The following is a 9,940-nucleotide window of genomic DNA, read 5'->3' on the forward strand; positions in this document are numbered from 1 at the left end:
ATACAGGGTATATAGAGCGTGCCGAGAGTACTGAGGCAATGGAGGAGTTTTGGGGTGGATGTAGACGGTAATGAGGGGGTCTGTATCAAGGAGTGTCTGAGATAGTGAGGGGAGGGTGAAATGGGGTATTGAAGTATAGGAGTAGGAGTCTTTAAGGGATATTGAGGTATTATTTGGGGTATTACTGCGGCGTTTAGGGGCATTATCGAGAGGGAGTTTCCATTTCCAGTTGCAGTCCAGCTTGTTCACAAATGTTGGAGCTCAAAACAGATTTATCAACACTTAATAAAAGTTAAGGACAATAATTACAGAGATCGGCTTCCTTTAGGAGCGATGGAGTGAATGCAAATGTATTTATCTTTTAAATGAAAGGTTAAAACTTAAGCACCTGAAATATATTTCTGAAACGTGCAGTACCCTCAGTTTTGGCCCGAGTGCTCAATCCGCAGATTTCCAGCAAATTTCGCCCAAAATTGGGTGTCTACAGCTGTGCTCCTGAGGACCGGAAGTGTTGCCCCGGTTGCTCGGTTACGAGTAGATGGTGTTTCCGGTGGGAGTAGGCGGTGTTGCTTCCTCCTCCCCCTGCTGGCTACACACAGTCGCTGCAGGAACAGTCTGTGGAATTGACCTTAATCCAATCTGACTAACTCCATTTAAACCTCACTCTGAATTCCTCTAATACAAACATTAGCACAACGTAAAAATCTCCCACCAAACCCTTCTCCATAACCTGAGGCGTCTAATACAGTCAACGCAAAATTGTTTCATACTGTTAGCTTTCACCCTAAAATTTGGTTATTGCAATCACCATTCAAACTTTTATCTTGAAAATATTTTAATTAAAGTTTCGATTTTATAAAACACATAATAAACAAATCCATATAAACAAAATACCATTTATAAACACCTACCCTTGAAAAAAACCCAATCATAAGCCCCCCTCCCCTACCCACTGACTATGACCAATCCCTAAAGATAAAAGACAACGGTCGCCATCTCCGGTAGGTCCAGGACCAGGACCCACCCAAGACAGCTACCAACCCCACCTCTAGGATGAGACACATAAAAGCCCTTAGTCCCATTCAGATCCCCCCCCCCCCCCCCCCCCACTCATAAGCTTCCCAGACAAACAACTCCCTCCTCTCTTCCTGCCTGGCCCCACCCACCAAACAAATAAGCTAGGCTCACTGAACCTTGCTCACGCAGGTCTAACAAGCCACAGCCCCACTCCCTACCTCACCACTTTCAGTGACTGAAAAGTTACAGCTAGCAGCACGGTAGCATTGTGGATAGCACAATTGCTTCACAGCTCTAGGGTCCCAGGTTTGATTCCGGCTTGGGTCACTGTCTGTGCGGAGTCTGCACATCCTCCCCGTGTGTGCGTGGGTTTCCTCCGGGTGCTCCGGTTTCCTCCCACAGTCCAAAGATATGCAGGTTAGGTGGATTGGCCATGATAAATTGCCCTTAGAGTCCAAAATTGCCCTTAGTGTTGGGTGGGGTTACTGGGTTATGGGGACAGGGTGGAGGTGTTGACCTTGAGTAGGGTGCTCTTTCCAGGAGCCGGTGCAGACTCGATGAGCCGAATGGCCTCCTTCTGCACTGTAAATTCTATGAAACAAAGAAAAATGATGCCCCCCAACCCATACCGGCTACAGAAGAGTACGCAAAGCCCAACACCCTTAAAATACTCCCGAGGGCCATATATTCCCAATTCCATTGCCATGACCACTACTCTGACAACCTTAGCCACCTCAATCCCAAACATACAACAGATACAAACTACAACCCCTCTCAAACTAATCCCTCGCAACTGTCCCCATTAAAGTCCCAAATGAATCCATTCAATCAAGTCCAAGTCCATGCTCCTTGACAAAAGCCTTCTCCGACATGCCTCCTCCGACGTATCCCCACCAACGCCCACTCACCTCACCCACTCAAAGCTTGGCAAACATCGAAGAAAAGTACTTGGTCAGCTTTGGGCCCTCCACCCCCTCTGACAACCTCACAATTCTGAGGTTCTGTCTCCTCGACATGGTCTCCAATTCTCCCACCTTTGCCCCTCTTGTTGTTCCTCTTCTCAACTAGCAACACCTCAGCTTCCAATCAGGTGATTTGATCCCCATACCATGACAAGGCCGCTTCCACACCCTTCTGCACCTCTCCATGCTCCTTCACCATCTCTGAGAGATCAGAAGGAGGCCATTCAGTCTATTGAGTCTGCACTGGCCCTGGGAAAGAGCACCCTACTTAAGTTAATATGGTAACTCATATTTTAAAAGTAGGTAAGAACCTGGCTAGGAACAGCTTGCCTGTTATATAAGTGTGTACGTGTGTAAAATGTCTATTGAACTGATAGAAACAAAAAAAATACTGCAAATTCTGGAAATTAGAGATAAACACAGAAAATGCTTGGAACACTCAGTAGGTCAGGTAGCATTTGTGGAGAGACAATTAGAGTTTGGTTATTAACATTTCATTCAGAACCAAGGAAAGAGTTGAAGATGTACTAAGTTATGAGCATGTGCAGAGGCAGAGTAGTGGGAATGCAGGACAAACAGAGGGAAGGACTGTGAGAGAGTGGATAGCAAGAGAGATGGAATTGTTATATTCCTTGCCTTTTCCTCCAAGATAGCCAGATGTGTAGTGTTGACAAAGAATATTCAAATAAGAAGATTGAATCAAAACTAATTTATTTTACACTACTGAACTACAATGAAGTTTGCACACTCTACTGAGTTACAGATAATAAACTAATGATACTGAACCTGTAGTACAATATTCAATATTCTATCTAACTATTAAACTACACCATGACTTGACCTTGTGCTATATTTCTCGATTCAACTTTCACTCTGCTCGCTTCAGATTCTCCCAGAATTCCTTGAGATGCTGTCTTATATACAGTGAATTAGTGATGCCATCTAGTGTTCGATTTACTCATCGATTCAGATATTAACCCTTTACTATACTGACATTATACATATCATTACAGAAATGACAAAAGGGCTGTTAATGATGCAGGGCAAAAGGGAGTGATAGTGGGACAAAGAAACCAACGGTGAATCTAGAAAATAACAAAACCGGAATCATTGCCAGTACCTGCTGTCTGGTTATGATCTAAAATTGCTGGACTCTGTGTTGATTCTGGAAGGTTAATTGAAAGAGGAGTTGCTGTTTGTTGTTCATTAGAACAACATAGGAAGTCAACACATAGAGATCAGAGTGCAAGTGGGCGAGTACTTAAACTACTTTATACACAATCTGAAACCCATAAACATTCCTTTAAGGCACAAAAAGCTCCACAAAAGGTGGTTCAATTGTGGCTAATAAGCCAAGTTAAAGTCAGTATTAAATCAAAAGAAGAGGCTTGTGATGTGCCCAAAAAGAACAGTAAATCTGACGATTTCAGCAAAAGAAATTCATCAAGAAAAAAATGCAGATATGAGTAGATTAACAAGACGAATGAAAATATATTGTAAATGTTTCTATAAATATATAATAATAGAAAGAGATTCTGAAAGTAAAAGCGTGCCTATTAAAGGGAGAGATGGGTGCAATTATAATGAGGAATAAGGAAATGGTCTTTGCATCTGTCTTCAAGGTAAATGACACAAAAACATTCCACAAATAATGAAGGGTCCAACAATAATTAAGAACTTAATAAAAGTATAAGTAAAAAGTGCTGGAGAAATTAATGGGATCCAATGGTGACAGATCCCCTGAGACCTGATGACTTGCATCTTCGGGTTTTGAAGGAGGTAGCTTCAGAGGTATTGTATGTATTTTGTTTTATTTTCAAATATCAGTTTACTGGAGTGTTTCAAATTCACACAAAACAAGTTAAAGCAAAAAGGCAGCTCAGGGTGTCAAGGACAACAGGTACAGCCCAAAACAACAGTCCTTACAGCTTTACGAACAACATGATCAGATGAATCAGGGGCAAAATCCCCAACATGTTCCCCATGGATAAATGACCCACCTGCACCTAAAGATGGGCACCTAAACATGCAGCATTATAGACCTACATCTCACCCATAGCTACAAAACAAAATGACAGAAGAAGAAAGCAATACCTGAAGACCCCAGTACGAAGGGGAATTTGGCTAACTCTTACAGTGCAATTTAAACTCTTCTCCAGATGACAAGAACACACAGCCACCTTCACATTCAGGAAGACAAAAGACAAATGCAAAGCGAGGACCAGGCACAATCAGATCCATGTTAACAACCCAGGGTCTACCATAGAAAAGGTAAAAAGAGAACACGGACAAGAGCCATGAGCGAAACACCAAGCCCCTACAACCACATTTCCCAGCCCCAGATCCTAGGACAAAACAGATCATCAAACTCAACACCAACACCACCTCTAAAAGGGCAAGAGGCAACCCTGGGTCAAGACTCAAGAGGAAAATAGCCTGGTCCCGTCGAAGAGACTGGGGGCATCCTGGAATGCAGGGTTTGTCGGTCTCCCCAGAATTGGGGGAGCCTCTCCAATCTTCAAACTAACACCTCTCCACCCCCCCCCCCCCCCCCCACCCTCCCCACAACCACCACCAAGACCATCAAAATAAAGGATGGATTTGACTACCCAAAAGCCAACAAAAATCGATATCTGCTTGTCCATGCTACCAAGGCCCACTTTCCAACACTACCAGCACTAGCCTGCAAGGGCATCAAAACTAAGAGGAATAAAAGTAACACTGCAGCACTTTACCAAGTCTGAAGCAATACGAGGACGAAGAAAAACAAGTACTGTAGAACTAAGCCCTCGGATCCATCATATTAGTACAAAACAAAGACCAACCAACCAACTGGAATTAGTGGAATTACCAGGGATAAAGACTGGGTCCTACCTTCAGACCTATCCCATCTCTCCGAATGTGGATCATCCACATCGGGACCTCCCACGGCATCCCCAAGAGAGGTACCACTGACCGAGGAGCTTCAGGATGTGACCACGACACCAGACCTGACATAGCCCAACACCACCACAAGAGTAAAGACGTGAAAGACCGAGCTCCTAGGACTACCATAACCCCTATAGCCTACATTATTACACAACCAAAAAAGCAATAAGGGGAGAAGATGAAATATGAATGTAAGCTAGCTAGTAATATAAAAGAAGATTGCAAGAGTTTTTTTGATATGGAAAGGCATGAGAGGGACAAGAATGGTCATTGGACCACTGGAAAATTAGGCTGGGGAAGTAGTAATGGGGAACAAAGAAATGGCAGAGGAACTAAATAGGTACTTGGCATTGGTCTTCCCGATGGATGACATCAGTGGCATACCAGAACTTCAAGAGAGTCAGGGGGCAGAGGTGAGTATAGTGGCCATTACTAAGGAGAGGGTGCTGGGGAAGCTGAAAGGTGTGAAGTAGGATCAATCACGCGGATCGGATGGACTACACTCCAGGGTTCTGAAGGAGATAGCCAAGGAGATTTTGGAGGCATTGGTGGTGATCTTTCAGGAATCAGTGGAGGCAGGAAGGGTCCCAGAGGACTGAAAAATGGCTAATGTAACACCCCTGTTTAAGAAGGGAGGGAGGCAGAAGATGGGAAATTATAGGCTGGCTAGCCTGACTTTGGTGGTCGGTAAGAAATTAAGGATGAGATTGCGGAGTACTTGGAAGTGCATGATAAAATAGGACTGAGTCAGCACGCATTCATCAAGGGGAGATCATGTCTGAAAAATCTGAGGGGGAGGTAGTTCCTGCCAACGTACTTATTTTTTGGTCCTTCTTACCCGGTTCCCAGGGTTTCTTTTATGGACAAGGTAGTGGCGGCCACATACAGTAGGTACGTGATGATTACAGGGTCTTTGGTAAGTGGGTTGGTGGTTTTAGTTAATGTATATGCCCCAAATTGTGATGATACAGATTTATCAGGAAGCTTGGTGGCTTCCATTCTTTTTGTAAAATAAATTTAGAGTACCCAATTTTTCTTTCCAATTAAGGGGCAATTTAGCATGGCCAATCCACTTAACCTACAAATCGTGGGTTGTGGGGGTGTGTCCCATGCAGATACGGGGATAATGTGCAAACCCCACACAAACAGTGAGCCCGGGCCAGGATTGAACCCGGGTCCTCAGTGCCATAGGCAGCAGTGCTAACCACTGCACCACCGTGCTGCCCTGGTGGCTTCCATTCTGAATTTGGATATACACCAACTTATTTTTTTTTTGGGGGGGGGGGGGGGGGGGGGGGGTTTGAATTGCATTCTAGATCCGAAGTGAGACCGTTCTAAGCCAAAATCTTTGGCACTCTTGAGGGTGATGAAGATGTTATTAGTGTTTATAGAACAGGTGGCGGAAGAACAGTTCCGTGGATGTTTATGCACCCATTGAGTAAGGAGGTTTTGTTCTACTCCCCAGTACATAAGGTGTATTCGAGGATTTGAATTTTTTTTGGTCGATAGGTCTCTTATCCTTTCGGTAAAGAAGGCAGAATATTTAGCCATTGTCACCTCGGATAATGCCCCACATCTGGTAGATTTGGTTCTGGGGTCAGGCCTTGTTTGGTGTCCATTGTTTAGTTTATTGGCAGGTTTGGGGTTTTGTGGGAATATGTCCAAGATCATTGGTGAATATGTGGAATTCAATAAGAATGATTCTGTCTCACCATCCATGCTTTGGGAGGCCTTGAAGGCAATGCTTAGAGGAGAGATTATATCATCCAAGGTGCATATGGAGAGGGAGGTAAGGGCAAAATGGCAGAGGTTGGTTGATGAGATCTTGGAGGTGGACCACAGGTATTCATGTGACCCTACCCCAGAGCTCCTAGCAAGCAGGAAAATACTGCAGACATATGTCAGAACCGAGTGTGTCAATAGTGGAAGGTGTTTGGGTCTATATTATTCCTTATGTCCGAATAATGCTCGTAGTCTTCCAGTTGAAGCAGATGCTTCATTGAGTCAGTTCGTTCTCTCTCCAGAGCTTAAATTAGACATTACACGATCAAGATATAAAATAAGAAATGCTAGAGGTAAGCTGCCTGCGCTGAGCTGTCTTTGTATGCTGCTGGTCACTAGCTTCTGGTCCCGTGAAGAGACTGATCCTGGCTTCGGTCTGTCTTTTTATAAATCTCTAGTGCTCCCTCTAGTGATTACTTAGTTGTAGTGTATTTACATTACCCCTTGTGCATGTACTGATATGCAGATCACTACAGGGTCTTTCTTGGGGTACAAGTTCAATCTATACAAGAGTGAGTATTTTATGGTGTCTCGTAGGGCAGGGACTCACTTTAAATATCTGGGAGTGCAGGTTGCTAGGGATTGGGGAGGACTTTGTAGGTACAATATTTCTAGTTTGGTGGGGAGGGTGAAAGCTGATCTGGCAAGGTGGGATGGTCTCACTCTGTCACTGGTGGGTCGGGTACAGGCAGTTAAAATGAACGTGTTTCCGCAATTTCTGTTTATTTTCCAATGCCTGCCGATTTTCCTGCCAAAGACATTTTTTAGAGAGATTGAGGGAATGACTACGTCTTTATATGGGGAGGGAAGGTGGCCAGAATTAGAAAGGTGCTGCTACAGAGGGGAAGGCAGGCAGGGGGTTGGGTCTCCAGAGCCTGATGTATTACTACTGGGCGGTGAATGTGGAGAAGGTGCAGAGCTGGGTAAGAGGGGTTAACTCCCAGTGGATAAGAATGGAGGAGAATTTGGGTAGAGGGTCAGGATTGAAAGCACTAGCAACTGCGCCGCTCCCGATGGCCCTGGGAAAATACTCAGGGAGTCCGGTAATAATAGCTTCATTGAGAATTTGGAGGCAGTTTCGCCAACACTTCGGGTTGGGGGCAGGGTCAAGGGAAATGCCGATTTGGGGGAACCACAGATTTGAGCCAGGGAAGTGGGATAAAAATTTTCGGAGACGGGAGGAGAAGGGAATTAGGACATTAAAGGATTTGTTTTTTGGGGGTCGGTTTGCAGGATGAAAGGAGCTGGGAATAAAATATGGGCTGGAATAGGGGGAAATGCTTAGGTAAATGCAGGTTCGAGACTTTACTAGGAAAGATGTACAGAACTTCCCGGTGGAGCTGGCCTCCACATTGCTGGAGGAGGTGCTGACAACTGGGTGACTCGAGAAGGGAGTAGTGCCGGCGGTTTACAGGGTTATTTTGGAGGAGAAGAAGGCACCATTAGAAGGGATCAAAGCAAAGTAGGAGGAAGAGTTAGGAGATGGTATGGAGGTGGGGTTCTGGTGTGAGGTGCTCTGGAGAGTGAATGCCTCCACCCCATGCGCGAGGTTGGGGCTGATACAGCTGAAGGTGGGGTATAGAGCGCACCTTACAAGGGCGAGGATGAACTGGCTCTTTGAGGGGGTAGAAGATGTGAGTGAGTATTGCGGGCGGGGGTCCCACAAACCACGTTCATATGTTTTGGTCCTGTCCAAAACTGGAGGATTACTGGAAGGAGCTGTTTAGGGTAATCTCTAAAGTGATGTACGTGAAACTGGACCCAGGCCCTCGGGAGATCAGATTTGGGGTGTCGGACCAGCCGAGGTTGGAAACGGGCGCGGAGGCAGATGTTGCAGCTTTTGTCTCGTTGATCGCCCAAAGGTAGATCCTGTTGGGGTGGAGGTCAACCTCTCCACCCTGTGCCCTGGCATGGTGGGGGGACCTGTTTGAATCCTTAGCTCTTGAGAAGGTGAAGTTTGAACTGAGGGGAAGGATGGAGGGGTTCTACAATTCATTGGTGTTATTCATTACCAGCCTCCCTGGACAGGCGCCGGAATGTGGCGACTAGGGGCTTTTCACAGTAACTTCATTGAAGCCTACTCGTGACAATAAGCGATTTGCGTTTCATTTCATTTATGCCCTTTCAAGAAATGGATGATATCGAACAGCAAGGGGGGGGGGGACTGTGTATGTTGATAGTGACTATGGGTGATTCCTGATTCCTTTTATATTTAATGTTTGTGTTGACATGTAGGTTGTTGTTTGGGCGAGGATGGGATTGTTGTTGTTGATAAAGGGATTGACATTGTGTTTTCTGCTGTTGATTGTTTGTTGGTGGGTGAAAATTTGAAGAAAATGTGAAAATGGAGGAGAATAAAAATATTTTTAAAAAACATTGACACCCTCCACCCCTCACCACTCCGGCTAGGCTCCCCATCCCCCCAAGGGTACAATAGGATAAATAAACTGCACAAATCCCGAAGCAATATCCAGCTGAACATGATAAAACCTTATTGAATTAGGATAATTTACTGTGCAAGATGTTGCCCTCAAAGCATTTATTTCCCTGCAAGCAGATAGAATTACAACACTAACAGCCAACATCACGATTATAAGGTCCCATGTTCGATCCCGGCTCTGGGTCACTGTCCGTGTGGAGTTTGCACATTCTCCCCATGTTTGCATGGGTTTCGCCCCCGCAACCCAAAGAGGGTAGCACGGTAGCATTGTGGATAGCACAATGGCTTCACAGCTCCAGGGTCCCAGGTTCGATTCCGGCTTGGGTCACTGTCTGTGCGGAGTCTGCACATCCTCCCCGTGTGTGCGTGGGTTTCCTCCGGGTGCTCCGGTTTCCTCCCACAGTCCAAAGATGTGCAGGCTAGGTGGATTGGCCATGATAAATTGCCCTTAGTGTCCAAAATTACCCTTAGTGTTGGGTGGGGTTACTGGGTTATGGGGATAGGGTGGATGTGTTGACCTTGGGTGGGGTGCTCTTTCCAAGAGCCGGTGCAGACTCGATGGGCCGAAAGGCCTCCTTCTGCACTGTAAATTCTATGATGATGTGCCGGGTAGGTGGATTTTTGCTTAGTTGGAAGAAATGAATTAGGTACTCTAAATTGTTTGAAAAGTAAAAAAAAACATCACTATTAGGGGATTAAGCCAGGATCACACGTGAGGAGCAAAGTGGTCAACAGGATAAAAGATCACTCTACTGGCGCGCAAAGAATGCAGTCATCAAGAATGCAGTCATGCAAATAACGCAGGATCTAT

General features: G+C 45.3%; 1 protein-coding gene across 3 annotated transcripts in view; it reads right to left on the minus strand.

Annotated features, from left to right (window-relative positions):
- The window catches only part of LOC119964682 (ubiquitin-conjugating enzyme E2 U-like), a 111,522-nt gene extending 110,763 nt beyond the window's left edge, over positions 1 to 759 (minus strand). The window contains exon 1 of one of the 3 annotated variants that reach the window (XM_038794483.1): positions 389 to 756. The gene's annotated coding sequence lies outside the window, so the exon portion shown is untranslated. Of the gene's footprint in view, positions 1 to 388 lie in introns of all 3 variants that reach the window. The other 2 variants (XM_038794484.1, XM_038794482.1) reach the window with 2 other exon arrangements.
- Positions 760 to 9,940: the final 9,181 nt, after the last annotated feature.

Source organism: Scyliorhinus canicula, chromosome 4 (genome assembly GCF_902713615.1).
Source record: "Scyliorhinus canicula chromosome 4, sScyCan1.1, whole genome shotgun sequence".
NCBI lineage: Eukaryota > Metazoa > Chordata > Chondrichthyes > Carcharhiniformes > Scyliorhinidae > Scyliorhinus > Scyliorhinus canicula.